The 14,551-nt window shown below is 42.7% G+C and overlaps 1 protein-coding gene across 8 annotated transcripts in view; it reads right to left on the reverse strand.

Annotated features, from left to right (window-relative positions):
* The window catches only part of MYRIP (myosin VIIA and Rab interacting protein), a 444,899-nt gene that overhangs the window by 135,841 nt on the left and 294,507 nt on the right, over positions 1-14,551 (reverse strand). The window contains exon 1 of one of the 8 annotated variants that reach the window (XM_073003548.2): positions 13,165-13,250. The exons of the other annotated variants lie outside the window; for them this stretch is intronic. The gene's annotated coding sequence lies outside the window, so the exon portion shown is untranslated. Of the gene's footprint in view, positions 1-13,164; positions 13,251-14,551 lie in introns of those variants that run through there. 8 annotated transcript variants of the gene reach the window in all.

Consider the following 14,551-nt stretch of genomic DNA (forward strand, 5'->3'; position numbering starts at 1 on the left):
GTCTTCAAAGGCAGCCCCACGTAGAGCACATTGCAGTAATCTATGCAAGATGTTACCAGTGTGTGTGTAAACTGTCATGAGACTCCGCTCGTCCAGGTAGGGCCATAGCAGCTGAAGGATGGCGTCTCTGGCCACCGAGTCCACCTGGGCTTTCAGTGTTAGACTGGGGTCCAGGAGCACCCCCAGGCTGCGGACCCTGTCCCTTAGGGGGAGTGTAACCCCATTCAGGGCAGGGAAATTGCCCTCCAGCCTGTCTGGCGAAGCACCCACTAACAGCACTTCCGCCTTGTCTGGATTAAGTTTCAATTTATTAACCCTCATCCAATCCATTATCATGTCTAGACACGAGTTCAGCACAGAAACCACCTCACCTGGATTGGTGGAAAACGAGAGGTAGAGCTGAGTATCGTCAGCATATTGTTGACTTCTCAGCCCAAACCTCCTGATGACCTCTTCCAGCGGTTTCATGTGGATGTTAAACAGCATGGGGGACAGTAATGAGCCCTGAGGAACCCCATGACATAAACGCCATGGGATAGAGCAAGTGTTGCCCAGCACCACCCTCTCGACACGGTCAGCCAGGAAGGACCGGAACCACCATAAAACAGTGCCCCCAACTCCCAACCCAGCCAGCCTATCCAGAAGAACACCATGGTCGATGGTGTTGAAAGCCACTGAGAGGTTCAGGAGTATCAACAGGGTCACACTCCCCCTGTCTCTCTCCCTGCAAAGGTCATCGTACAAGGCGACCAAGGCAGTTTCCGTACCAAAACCAGGCCTGAAACCTGATTGAAATGGATCCAGAAAATCTGTTTCATCCAGCAGCGCCTGGAGTTGCCCAGCCACAACCCGCTCCAACACTTTGCCCAAATAAGGGAGGTTCGCTACTGGTCGGTAATTAACCACCAGCCTTGGGTCCAGATTAGATTTTTTAAGGAGTGGATGAATTATCGCCTTTTTCAAGGTGGTAGGGACCACTCCCTCTCTCAAAGAGGCATTCACAGCCTCCTGGACCCAGGTGCGAACCCCCTGGCAGATCTTCCAATTAGCCAGGATGGGCAAGGGTCGAGCAGAGTGGTGGTAGAATGGACAGATCCAAGCACCCTGTCCACCTCCTCAGGTCTCAACAATTGAAACTCATCCATTAATACTTGACCTAAGCACGGCACACTGGGCACATCTTCTGATTCTGCAGTAACGGTAGAGTCTAATCCACTGCGAATCTGAGCGATTTTCCCCTCAAAATGAATGGCAAACTCGTCACAGCGAGCTGATGAGCAGTCCGGGACCTCCACCGGATTTCCCAGCTGAAGAAGATCCCAGACCACCTGAAACAGCTCTGCTGGATGAAATTCTGAGGAAGCAATACGGCTGGAGAAATATTGCCGTTTCACTAGCCGTATTGCCATGAAATAGGCCCGATAATGGGCTCTAAGTCGTGTTCGATCGGACTCCCAGCGGGACTTCCTCCACCTGCGGTCCAGCCGTCTCCCCTCTCGCTTCATCACCCGCAGTTCAGACGTATACCAGGGAGCTGTCTGGGCTCTGTGTGCAGGGAGAGGGCGCTTATGCGCAATCGTGTCAACTGCCCGGGTCATCTCCCGATTCCATAGGGTGACCTGACCTTCAACAGGAGCGCCAACCATATCAGATAGACAATCCCCCAGAGCATTCAGGAAACCATCCAGATCCATTAGTCTCTGAGGGCGGATCATCTTAATGGATCCCCCATCCTTGCAGAGGGGAGAAGGAGCTAATAGACTAAACTTGATCAGGAAGTGGTCTGACCATGACAATGGGGTCACAATCAGCCCCTCCATATCCAGACCACCATCTTCCAGTCCCGTTGAGAAAACCAGGTCCAAGGTATGGCCTTTCTCATGTGTTGGGCCGATGACACATTGAGACAGCCCCATGGTTATCATGGTGGCCATGAAGTCCTGAGCCACCCCAGTCAAGGCAGCCTCAGCATGAATGTTGAGGTCCTCCAGCACCAACAGCCTGGGAGTCTTCAACACCAGGTCTGAGACGACCTCTGTCAGCTCAGGCAGGGAGACTGTAGGTACACAGCAGGGTGGATGGTACACCAACAGAATCCCTAATCTGTCTCGCAAGCCCAACACACAATAAAGGCCCTCAAGACCTCCTCTCAAAGGGATAGGAAGCCTGGTCAAGGAGATAGAACTCCTATAGACTATAGCAACTCCTCCTCCCCGACCCTCTGAGCGACATAGGTGCATAATGCCGGCAGACACACTAACAGAGTCTTAACCCACAATATTCGACTACATATTGCTACATAAACTTAGTTTATTATACTGTTGGACTATAATACCCATTAACTCTAGTCACCATGGCCACCGATGTGGGATGATTAGAACTGCAGTTGAACTGCATCTGAAGAGTCAGATGTTCCCCACCTCTATTCTGTTGGGGACGGATCAGCTGCCCTGCCTTTTAACTACAAGGATGTTAATCAACAAGAGGAAATACTAATCTCAGCATGATATTTTAATATTTCAGTGATGTGAAGAAGCCTGGCAAGGCAGCCTGTCAAAAATCTTCAATGCTCATGAGAATTTCAGCTTCCAGCATAAGAACAGGATAAACAATTTTAAAATATTAAAAATTACGTTTCCCACATTTGGCACAAAATGCAGCATGACAAAGTTGGCGCCTTTCTTCTAATTACATGTATATATCATGTGCAAAATGACTGGATGGTTGGTCGGTCAAAAGGGCACAAAGAAAAAAAATTCCCTGTATGATAGATAGTTCATGCAAGAATGTAACAGTCATCTCATCCAATACTGCACATTTTTTGCAATGTGCAAAATCTCTCTGAGACTGGTGAGGAGAATGTTCTCTATATTTTGCAGTGAGAACTGAAGTTGCCATATTTTTTTAATTTGCCCTGAAAGAATGATGCGTGCCAGGATTTATGTCCTAATTTCTACAATTGTCCAAACTGTGCTACATCATTTTAAATAGAAAAATCATCAAATTTATGAGGCATTGACATCCATCTATTTGTTTTATGTATGCCTCACTTTCCTAATAAAGGGACCAAAGTGGCTTACAAAATATTTAAAAGGCAAATATTAAAAAAGCTAAAATTTACAATTAATTATATTAGTAAAAAGCAATTGAACACCTTAAAACTATTGAATAAAATATTTTTATTAACTTCTAAACACTCATTTAAAAAGATTAATTGCAAGCAATTAAAACCTCTTCTTTCATAGCTAGTTACTTAGTAAAAACCTTCCTGAAGAGAAAGGTATCTCTCTGCTGGCATGGACAGCACAGAGTGATCCAATATGGCCTTTTATAGTAGGGAATTCCCAAGCCTGGAAGTGGTCACTGAAAAAGCCCTTTCTTGTATCGCCATCAGTTGCAGCTCTGAGGGTAGTCAGATCCATAGAAAGGCTTCTCTCAAAGATCTTAAAATCCAGGGAAGCTCATATGAAGAGATAAATTCCTTCCAACAGGCCACGTACGAGCTCAGATTAACTCAGGCCATTTCACATTGTAAGGCCCTTTCACTGCTCAGGAAGAGCTGCAATTTACACTGGAAAAAAATAGTCACAAATCCTATTTGAAAGAGGGTCTCATAGTAACAATTTTTGTTGTTTAGTCGTTAAGTCTTGTCCAACTCTTCGTGACTCCATGGACCAGAGCACACCAGGCCCTCCTGTCTTCCACTGCCTCCCGGAGTTGGGTCGCATTCATGTTGGTAGCTTCAATGACACTGTCCTACCATCTCATTCTCTATTGTCCCCTTCTCCTCTTGCCTTCACACTTTCCCTACATCTGGGTCTTTTCCAGGGAGTCTTCTCTTCTCATGAGATGGCCAAAGTACTGAAGCCTCAGCTTCAGGATCTGTCCTTCCAGTGAGCAATCAGGGTTGATTTCTTTCAAAATGTATAGGTTTGTTCCCTTTGCAGTCCAGGGGACTCTCAAGAGTCTCCTCCAACACCACAGTTCAAAAGCATCAATTCTTCAGCGGTCAGCCTTCTTTATGGTCAAGCTCTCACTTCCATGCATTGCTACTGGAATAACCATAGCTTTGACAATGCTGACCTTTGTCGGCAAGGGGATGTCTCTGCTTTTTAAGATGCTGTCGAGGTTTGTCATCGCTTTCCTCCCCAGAAACAGGTGTCTTTTAATTTTGTGGCTGCTGTCACCATCTGCAGTGATCATTTAGCCCAAGAAAGTAAAATCTGTTACTGCCTCCATATCTTCCCCTTCTATTTGCCAGGAGGTGATGGGACCAGTGGCCATGATCTTAGTTTTTTTGATGTTGAGCTTCAGACCATTTTTTGCGCTCTCCTCTTTCACCCTCATTAAAAGTTTCTTTAATTCTTCCTCACTTTCTGCCATCAGAGTGGTATCGTCTGCAGATCTGAGGTTGTTGATATTTCTTCCGGCAACCTTAATTCCGGTTTGGGATTCATCCAGTTCTACCTTTTGCATGACGTATTCTGCATCTAAGTTAAATAAGCAGGGAGACAATATACAGCCTTGCCGTACTCCTTTCCCAATTTGGAACCAATCAGTTGGTTTTTGAACCAATTTTGAACCAATCAGTAACAATAGAACGCAATAATATTGCATGGATTCTGTGTAAAAGTGATTGAACAAAGGACGGCAAGATTTAACTGCTAAGACTGAATTCAATTAGTAGTTCTAAGTAGACCTACTGACTGAGTGGGACTTGTCAAGTGTTGACTCACAGATTTATTTATTTATTTATTTATTTATTTATTTATTTATTTATTTATTTATTTATTTATTTGTTTGTTTGTTTGTTTGTTTGTTTAATTCAATTTGTATGCACTCTGCAAAAGGCTCCGGGCGGCTTCCAACATCAATTAAAACAGTTCAGTTCAGATTGCATTTTGTTTGTCTCATTTATATGTTGCCTTCCTCCTAATGAGTGGACTCAAGGAGACTTGCAATACTAAAAAAATTGAAAATAAAAACCACAATATATTATATGTTAAATACGTTATAAAAATACAATATATTATACGTTAAAAACAAGTAAACTATAATAGTAATTAAAATGCATTGAATGATTTCAAACATTCAAAACTTTGAAAACAAACAAACTCAACTAAAAACTAACATTCAGGGAATCAGTTATGGTTATTAAAAGCCTGCTTGAAGATGTGGGCTTCAACTGTCAGTAGAAGGATAAAAAAGAGGGGGCTAGCTGAGCCTCTCAAAAGGAGAGCATTTCACAACCAGGGAGCAGTCTCAAACAAGGCCCTCTCTTGTGCCCCATCAAACGTACTTGCAATGGCAATGAGACAGAGAGGAAGGACTCTTCTGATGATCTTAATGTCTGAGAAGGTGATACAGTCACTCAGATAGCCTGGACCCAAACCATACAGGGCTTTATAGGTAATCGCTAGCAGTTTGAATTAAGCCTAGAAACAGACGGGTAGCTAGTGCAGTTGTTATGTGCTCTCTATAACTAGGCTGAGTCAGCAATCTAGCAGCTTCATTTTGAACCAGCTGAAGTTTCTGAAGTGTCTTTAAAGGCAACCCCACAGAGAGCTGGTTACAGCAATATAAGCAGAATGCAACTAAGGCATATATCATTGCAGCCAAATCAGGCATCTCAAGGAACAGGTGCAGCTGGTGCATCAGTTTTAACTGTACAAATGCACTTCTGGGCATCTAGGCTCAGGGATGAATCCATGAGTACACCTGCTCTGCAGATCTGGGTTTTCCGAGGGAATGCAACCCCATCAAGCACAGGTTGCATCCCTACTCCCTCATCTGCCTTCCAATTGACCAGGAGCACCTCTGTCTTGTCTAGATAAAGCTTCCATTTGTTTGTCCTCCTTAGTTCATTACTTACACTAAGCACCAGTTTAGAACCAAGACAGCTTCTTCGGAATTGTATAGAGAAAAGAGATAGAACTGAGTGTCATCCATGTACTTGTGACACCCAACCCCAAAACTCTGGACAACCTCTCCCAATGGTTTCATAAATAGCATGGGGGACAAAACAGAACCTAGAGGGCCACCACAGATCAATGGCCAGGGGTGGCTTTAGCCCCTCAGCCCCTTCCTCTTGAAGTTCTCCCCTCCAGAAAGATTGGAGTCACTGTAAAATATTGTTTCTAAGTCTCATCCCAGAGAGATAGCCCAGAAGGATACCATGATCAACAATATCAAAAGCCACTGCGAGGTCCAGCAGGGAATCATGTCCCCTGTCCAGTTCCCAGCATAAGTGCCCAAAGTTGTCTCCAAGCTTGAAGCCAGATTGAAATGGGCCTGTGTAATCCAATTCATCCTGGAATCCTTGGAGCTGAGAAACCACCACATAATCCAGTAATTGCCCAGAAATTGAATACTTGACATTGGCCAATAGTTGTCTAATACAGTGGGAATCAAGGAGGGTATTTTCAATAATGGTCTTATTACTGTGTCTTTTAAATATGCTGGGATCCTATCTTACAGCTAGGAAGCATTCACCATTCCCCTTATCCACTCTGCCATTCCCCCTCTGTCCACTTTTATAAGTCAGGAAGAATAAGGATCTAGCACACGTGGTGGCTTTCACCTTTCCAAGAATCCTGCCCACATCCTCAAGGTGCACCAACCGAAATGCATCCATTATAACAGGAGAAGCAGGAGCCAAAGTTACATCCACGGGACCTGTATCAACTATTGCATCCAAGTCAGAGTGGATCTCAGCAAATTTGCCTACAAAGTGTCATGGAGATTCCTCACAGCAGGTTGCTGAGAGGCCAGCATCTTGTTCTATTGCTAGGGCATGTATTAAGCTCCTGACCACTATAAACAACTCTGCTGGGCAACTCTGTGCGTACACAATGGCAGCAGTGAAGAATTGTTTCTTTGCTGCAGCCACTACACAGAATAGGTCTTCAAATGAGCTCTAGCTTGTGTTCAGTCAGAATCACTCCAGGTTTTCTGCCATCATAGCTCTAGTCTCTGTTCCACTTATTTCATAACTGCAAACTCCCTGGGAAACCAGGGGCTCATTTAGCTCTACTCTGTGGGAGGGGGCTCTTAGGAGCTACCATGTCCACAGTCCTGGCTATTTCCCCATTCGAGAGGTCAACCAAGGCTTTGACAGCATCACCTGCTGAGGCAACAGGAAACTCCCCAAGAGCCATCAGTAAACCAGTTGAATCTATCAGTCTCTTCAGGTAAACCATTCTAATTGGCCCCCCAAGTCTACAAAGGGTGTGAGTCCCAGTAAGTCTTAACCCTACCAGGCAGTGATCTGTCCATGACAATGGAACTACAAAGTGTTCCAAACTAAGATGACCATCATCCTGCCCAATACAGAAGACTAGGTCCAGAGTGTGACCTGTAGCATGAGTGGGGCCAAATATCATTTGGAACAGCTCCGTAGTCGTCATGAAGGACATGAAGTCCTGAGCCATTTCTAATAAGGTGGACTTGACAAGGATGGATGTTGAAGTCTCCCAGTATTACAGTATCATCTCTGAGACCAACTCAGCCAGATCAGGAAAGGACACTATGGAGCAGCAGAATCTATTCTTTTCTGGGCACCCATTTTCAGGTAGACACACTCAAACCCAGCAGACTGTGGGATAAGGCACCTGGTGAGTAGAAAAGGATCATGACAGACGTCAGCAACTTCACCTCCCCACCCCACAGGTTTAGTCTGTGGTGCAAAGAGAACACCGGTGGACAGAGCTGGCAGAAACTAAGTATCCCAGCATCTTCTAACCAGGTCTCCATAATACAGGCCAGGTCACCATGCTTATCCAGGATCAAGTCCTAGATGGCTGATGTTTTCCTTTTTACTGACCTCTCATTCAGCAGTAATGTTTTTAACCCAGAGCAACCATTGCCATGACTCTCCAAGCTGTGTGGGGTGGGAAATAGTTTGGGATAACTGGGATTCTGTTCCTTCCCCCCACTCCTATGAAAATACAGTTGTCTCCCCTCTCTGTATCTCACTTAAAAATCAATTATGCAAATAAACATTTGTGCAAATGTTCTAAATTTGCATCTTTCAAGTAGGCTGTAGTGAGTATTCAAGGCTTCCTAAGGCAGAGTGTGGTTTGGCACACAATCTTGATACTGCATGCATATGTCCAGCTAATTCATTTTTGTGTTTATCTAATATACTTTCATGTGGCAGTAAAATTACTCTGTAATATATACAGTACACACTCACATCCTCAGAAACATTCTAAGTATATGTTGCCATACAAAGAACAACCTCCTATTGTTTGATCAACAAAGGCATTCATAACGATCTGAAGAAACTGGCAATTCTTAACTCTTTAGATTAAAATGGAGATATGTTTACCCATAGTGCTTATTGTGATGATTTGTGTTTTCATGTGTATTAAAATGGGTTATGTAGTCCTAAGAATGTCCCAATAGCATCCATCTTGATTTAATGTCTGTGTCTGTGGTGGGAAAATTTTACATGCTGTTTCAGAGAAGCTTTCTTCTCTGGTTATCTAGTTGCTAAGGAGAGCCAGAGAGTTACATTCCTGGTAGTCATAATAATTCTGCTACAAAACATGATAACGACTCAAGCTCCCATGAGAAAGTTAGGTGGGACAACAAGACCCAGGAGGGGGTGTTCCTTATGAGGCATCCTGGGAAGAAGAAGGAAGTTGGTAGAAGTAGGAAAAGATGGAGTTTGACTGAGAAAGGACAGACATGTGCTTTTTCCCAAAATGGATTATATCTTTTAAATGGAGTCTTTTTGCCAACATGGACTAATGGATTACAACTGGATTTTACCTTCCCTGTTGGACTATGGACTGTGAATTCTCAGGATACGTAAGAATGACTACGCTTATGCATTATCCTAGTTTAGAATGCATTTCTTGTTCTATTTTTATAGCTGGAGTGGTGGGGGTGATCTGTCAGCCTTGATATGAAAATGTTTCTAACTGAAATGGTTTACTATAATCTGAATTCTTTTCTGAACCATATGTCTTAATAAAGCAGTAATGTTTTGGAATTGCATGCATTGGTTTCTTGAACAGACTAACCTATCTAATTGGCCATGTGTATTTGCTACCCTATAGAGCCCAGATTTGCCTGAATGTAAACTCATGGATTGTCTGTGTTTCTTGTTTTTACTTAACAAAGGGGATGGACTTGATGAAGGAAAATTAGTGCAGGGCCTGGCAGAGATCTAGGGCTCGTCTTAGCTCATAAGGACTGACTAATTTTCTGGAATCTCTCCTTCTCCGGCTTCCCCTTAATCTCCTTGGAGATGGGGGATTGCCTACACTTATAATGCCAAGGACATCTCTTTTCACATATACTGTTGAATACTCAGTTCCATCATCCATTGCTGTCTGTTTCTATTGCTTTGACTATATTCCAGCAGCTAATTGTAATTAAATGTTATAGATATTTGTGATACTTGTGCTCTGTGGTTTTGTAGCTGGTTAGTGATCTTAGGCACCTGTGAGGAAGGCTATGGATCACATGTTGTTGTTGTTGTTGTTGTTATTATTATTATTATCATCATCATCTGCAGCTCTTTACTCTCCAAGAGCCTGTCCTCCACTTATAAAAGAAATTCATGCTAACACAGTGGCATACATTCTTTAAAAATCTTTTAGGAGGACATAATTATCTTACAATAGGCCTATCAACAGTTGGAAGTGACAGTATATGGAATGTCAGTGCTCTGCAAGATGCCTCAGTGTTTATGCACAGACATGTACACACATACATATGTTAGAAATAAAATGAATCCATACTCCCACTTGGAGATGTAATTTCAGCAGTGTCTGGGAATGGAGTAGAATCTTAAAGAATAAGCTTAAAAGCTACCCTGTTCTAAAAAAGTTTAAATCTGAAAGCTAAACAGGGAAAAATGAGGAACAGTGATTTACCATAAGGTCAGGAACCAGAAAATGGAAGCTGCTTCTGATAAACAAATGCAGTGGAGTATATGAAGCAAATGCTGAAGGGCCAACACAGCCAAATCCATAACTTGCACAATTTGAGCTGACTTTCTGTACTGGTGAGCTTCAAAGGCCTTGCCTATTGAGACTCAGGTAGACCTGCCTTCCAGCAGGGGAAGATCCATCTGGCCCTTCTTCCTACTCCTGAAAGTGTAGGGCAGAGGACTGGCCAACTGAGCCATAAGTAGATCTGCCTTCTGCTCTCTCACCGAGGTCTGCTGTACCATCCACCTTTCCACCCTGGAGGCCTGCTCTTCCTCTGCCTTCTCCCTAGAACATACTTACAGCAATGGCCAGCCAGTTCACTAAGGACTACTCAAAGGTTCTTCCAATTCTGGAAAATTTCAGAAAAACCCATCAAAGTCTGCCAGGTGACCTACATTTTTTAGCTGTAGCTGTTCTATGCTGGATACTACAGTATTAGTTGAAGAGTCAGTGTAAATACCAGATGGCTTTGCCCCATAGGCTGAAAAAATCATTTGGACTAGTTTCATAGAATAGACACATCTGCCTGTAAAATAAAGCTTTCACATCTGTGAAAAAAAGAGCTTTCTCGGCAAAATGAGTAAATGAGTCACAAATTAAATATTCATGTTTTCCAATGTTCAGATTTAATGTAGGGTTCCTTAAGAACATAGGAAGAGCCCTGCTGGATCAGGCCAGGGGCCCATCTAGCCCAGCTTCCTGTATCTCACAGCGGCCCCACCAAATGCCTCTGGGAGCACGCGAGACAACAAGATACTTGTCTCCTGATAACCCTCCCCTGCATCTGGCATTTTGATTTATTAATTTACTTAATAAACTCAATGAAAATTACCTTTCTCTGAGGCAATGTACTGCTCTGCAGATAGTCTCTCAAAATCATCATAATCTTAGAATAGCAGAGCTGGAATGGACCCTATAGATCATCGAGTTGAGCCCCTGTCAAGGAGGCACAGTGAGGAATCACACTCCCAACCCGTGGCTCTGTTGTCATAGACCTAAACCACTGAGCTATCTACTTTGTTTTGTTGTAAAAAAGGCATATAATATAGATTCTGTTACATCCAGTGCTATTGTTTCATTTTGTCTATTTCTGTTTTGGTGCTTTAGCATCAAACTGGACATTGTGTCAGAAACAACCCATCCTTGAGAAACATCATTTTTCACATCATGATGGAAATGTGCAGAATCCTTGTAATTTTTAAAAGCCTTTTAGAGCTGATAATTTAGCTAGGCTGGGAAGAAAATATTTTTTTCCTCTCATTTCATGTCATTTTGATTAGCCTTAAAACTCATCTTAGAAAAAACAGTCACTTCTCAAAAGCTGTCAAGTGTGAGCTAGCTTTGGTTCATATTCATAAACTATTTGCAATCCAAACGTTCTTTACTAATTTTCGCAAATTGAGTAGTTGCATAATTTTGCTTCGAAGTGTCTATATAAAACAAACAGATAAAAAAACCTGATCCACCAAAACTATACTCTAATATTTAACTCTTAGCCTGAAAGCAACATTCTCTTTAATTTCAGGTACATTCCATATATTTTTTTGATCAACTGTACAAAGTGTTTGGTAACTTCTTGATTCAAATAGCTTATCAGGTCTCAGATTCAATATACAGCTGTTTCTTTGTGTACACTTGCTGCAAAGGGATCTATCTCTCAGTTGTCTGCCATTCACAAGTCCAGGATGATGTATCTGCCCATTGCAGCAGTATGACTTACGGTGAGAGGAATTTCCAGCTTATTGAGGGCAGATTTTTTAGAAGTCTGCATATAATCTCTAAAGAAAAAGTCACTTTTTTTAAAAAAATGTCGCTTTCGGATATAACATTTTGCTTTGCATTCACCAATCTGCTCTGAGGACGTACTGCAAAGGTCAACAAACTCTACCCAGCCACAAGGACTGGTGATCACTGCACACAAAAGACCAGCTAACAACACCCATCAATCACAGTGACAGATCATCTCTCCCCCTCATCACAACAATACACCCATAACAAAAAACAGGCTGATCACCATAATCACCCAATCTCCTGAAAAGGAAAAAAAGCTGATCCCACAGCTATAAATACTCAACTATCCCACAAACAACACCATAGCACAGACAGAGTTCTGACTCCTGTCCTCTGAAGATGCTGGCCACAGAGTCTGGCGAAACATTAGGAAGAAAAACCTTCAGAACACAGCCAAACAGCCCAAAAAACCTACAACAACCATCGGATCCCAGCCATGAAAGCCTTCAAGAATAAATGGAAAAGAATTCTCTAAATATTTTTCTAGAACCTTTTGTGTACTTTTGCTCTTTTTGAACTAGTGGAACAGATCATCACACCAATCTTGGGACCAATTCTTGAAGTATCAGAAGGTATCCAATCAATCTGGAATCTACTGAAGTCCAGATTAAATTTTTATTTTAGATATTTAAACAATTTCTGTGCCACTTTTCTTTCACAGTAACTCTCAATAACTCACAATCATAAAACAGATTATTTTAACAAATGAGATACAACTCAGCCTAGCTTAGAACAGTCAGCGACAGCAACATTTCATAAAATTTGTATTAATGTTTGTAGACCAGCATGTCTAATATTTTAAGTTTATCAATATTTTGAAATGGAACATTATTTAAATAAAATATTTAATACTTTACAATACAATTCATGTGGCATTCCTCTTTGTTGCAGTTTGTAAAAAAATCAATACTGATTTTCTCATAGAAAGAAAGGTTATAGTTTTCCTTATCTTTGTAAGATAATGAAAATAATTAGACATGGAAAAGACTACAAATGTAGACATGTTCTATTCTGTGACATTTGCCAACTACAAAAAAAACCAACACATAGAGCATAGGTTAGTTATTCAAATTCACCCAACAGTTGCTTTTTCTTTCTGCAAGTTTCAGATCTGTCCAAGGATTCTTGAAATGCAGCAGAATAAAATCAGCAGCTTTAAGACATAAAAATCTTTGCAAAAAAGGTACAAGGTAAATTTCATGTGGATAAAAATAAACCATGCAGGATACACAATGCAAATTCTGCAATCCTAATTAAAAATGCACACAGCTTTCAACACAGCAATGAAAGCCAAAAGGTTGGGAAACTGATTTACTCTTCACTTCAAGCATCTACTGCTAAAAACAGAAATCTCAGTCATGGAGAAGAAGAAGGCTCTCACCAGTGTTAACAAAAAAGGACAATTACAATTCATTTCAGGTTCTCTTACCCCAGCAAGTTCTTTTCCCTTTTCTCAATTTCTTGTGCTGTATCTGTTTAAATTCAATCTCTTACCTTCCTTCATCCTAGAAATCTAGCTTTTGTAAAAATAGAGATGTGAAGTCTGCTTATAGAAAACATGTACGTCATATTCCATCCTCCCACTCTGAGAGGCCATGGATGTCTGGAGATGTGGCAAATTGTTCAAGATAGAACATTGCCTAAGTGTATGTGTATGTTGTGTCTCTGTGTGTGTATGTCTGAAAAACAACCAGCTCAACAACTCCATATCTCAGCTGTATTTATGAGCTATGTTCTGCTTTTAAGAGAAACTTGGGAACCTCTAAAATACCATAGCCTTGGTGATCCAGGACAATTTTTTACAATAGAGTGCTGCTATAGTTAGTCAAGCACATCCTGAGTCATAGAGTGCAATCCGGGTGCTACTGAGTTGTTCTGAGATCCAGAGGTGTGCCTTCATACATTAGAAGGCATTTCAAGTCATTGTACGGCTAACCAAAGTAGTTGAGAACTACACAGAGATTGTTCAGCACATACAAAGAATATCTCAAATAAAAAAAAAAGAATACAGGTGTGTGCAGTCCATATATCCCACTGTACTTTGATGATATGCATTTTGTATACAAATGAGCAACTAAAACTTGCTGTAAAAGGACAGTAATTCTAGTTTTGCTCCGAAGAAACACAGCTAATGCTTTCAATGTTTTATGCAGTTTGCAAGAAGAATCTGATTTGAAAGGCTAAACAAAAAAGGGGGGCTAAACGAAAAAAACACACCTGGGAACTGTTATTTGGAAGCTGGGTTCTAAAGTTGTTCCTGCTGGCCTCTGCCTCCCATCCCTGCTTCCCCCACTGCTGCAGGAGGCAGCGGGGACAGGAGGCAGAGTGCAGCTAGGATAGGAGGCAGAGGACAGCCGGGTTTCCAAAGCCGTCCCCACTGTCCTCTGCCTCCATTCCCTGCGGGGAGGGCTTTGGAAGGTTGGGAAGCCGGGCTTCCAAAGCCATCCCCGCTGTCCTCTGCCTCCCTTCCCTGCGGGGAGGGCTTTGGAAGGTTGGGAAGCCGGGCTTCCAAAGCCATCCCCGCTGTCCTCTGCCTCCCTTCCCTGCGGGGAGGGCTTTGGAAGGTTGGGAAGCCGGGCTTCCAAAGCCATCCCCGCTGTCCTCTGCCTCTGTTCCCTGTGGGGAGGGCTTTGGAAGGTTGGGAAGCTGGGCTTCCAAAGCCATCCCCGCTGTCCTCTGCCTCTGTTCCCTGCGGGGTGGGCTTTGGAAGATCGGGAAGCCGGGCTTCCAAAGCGGTCCCCGCTGCCCTCTGCCTCCCATTCCCGCTGCCTTGTAGCAGGGACAGGAGGCAGAGGGCAGTGGGGGTGGGAGGCAGA

This window comes from Pogona vitticeps, chromosome 6 (assembly GCF_051106095.1).
Source record: "Pogona vitticeps strain Pit_001003342236 chromosome 6, PviZW2.1, whole genome shotgun sequence".
In the NCBI taxonomy this organism is placed as follows: Eukaryota; Metazoa; Chordata; class Lepidosauria; order Squamata; family Agamidae; genus Pogona; species Pogona vitticeps.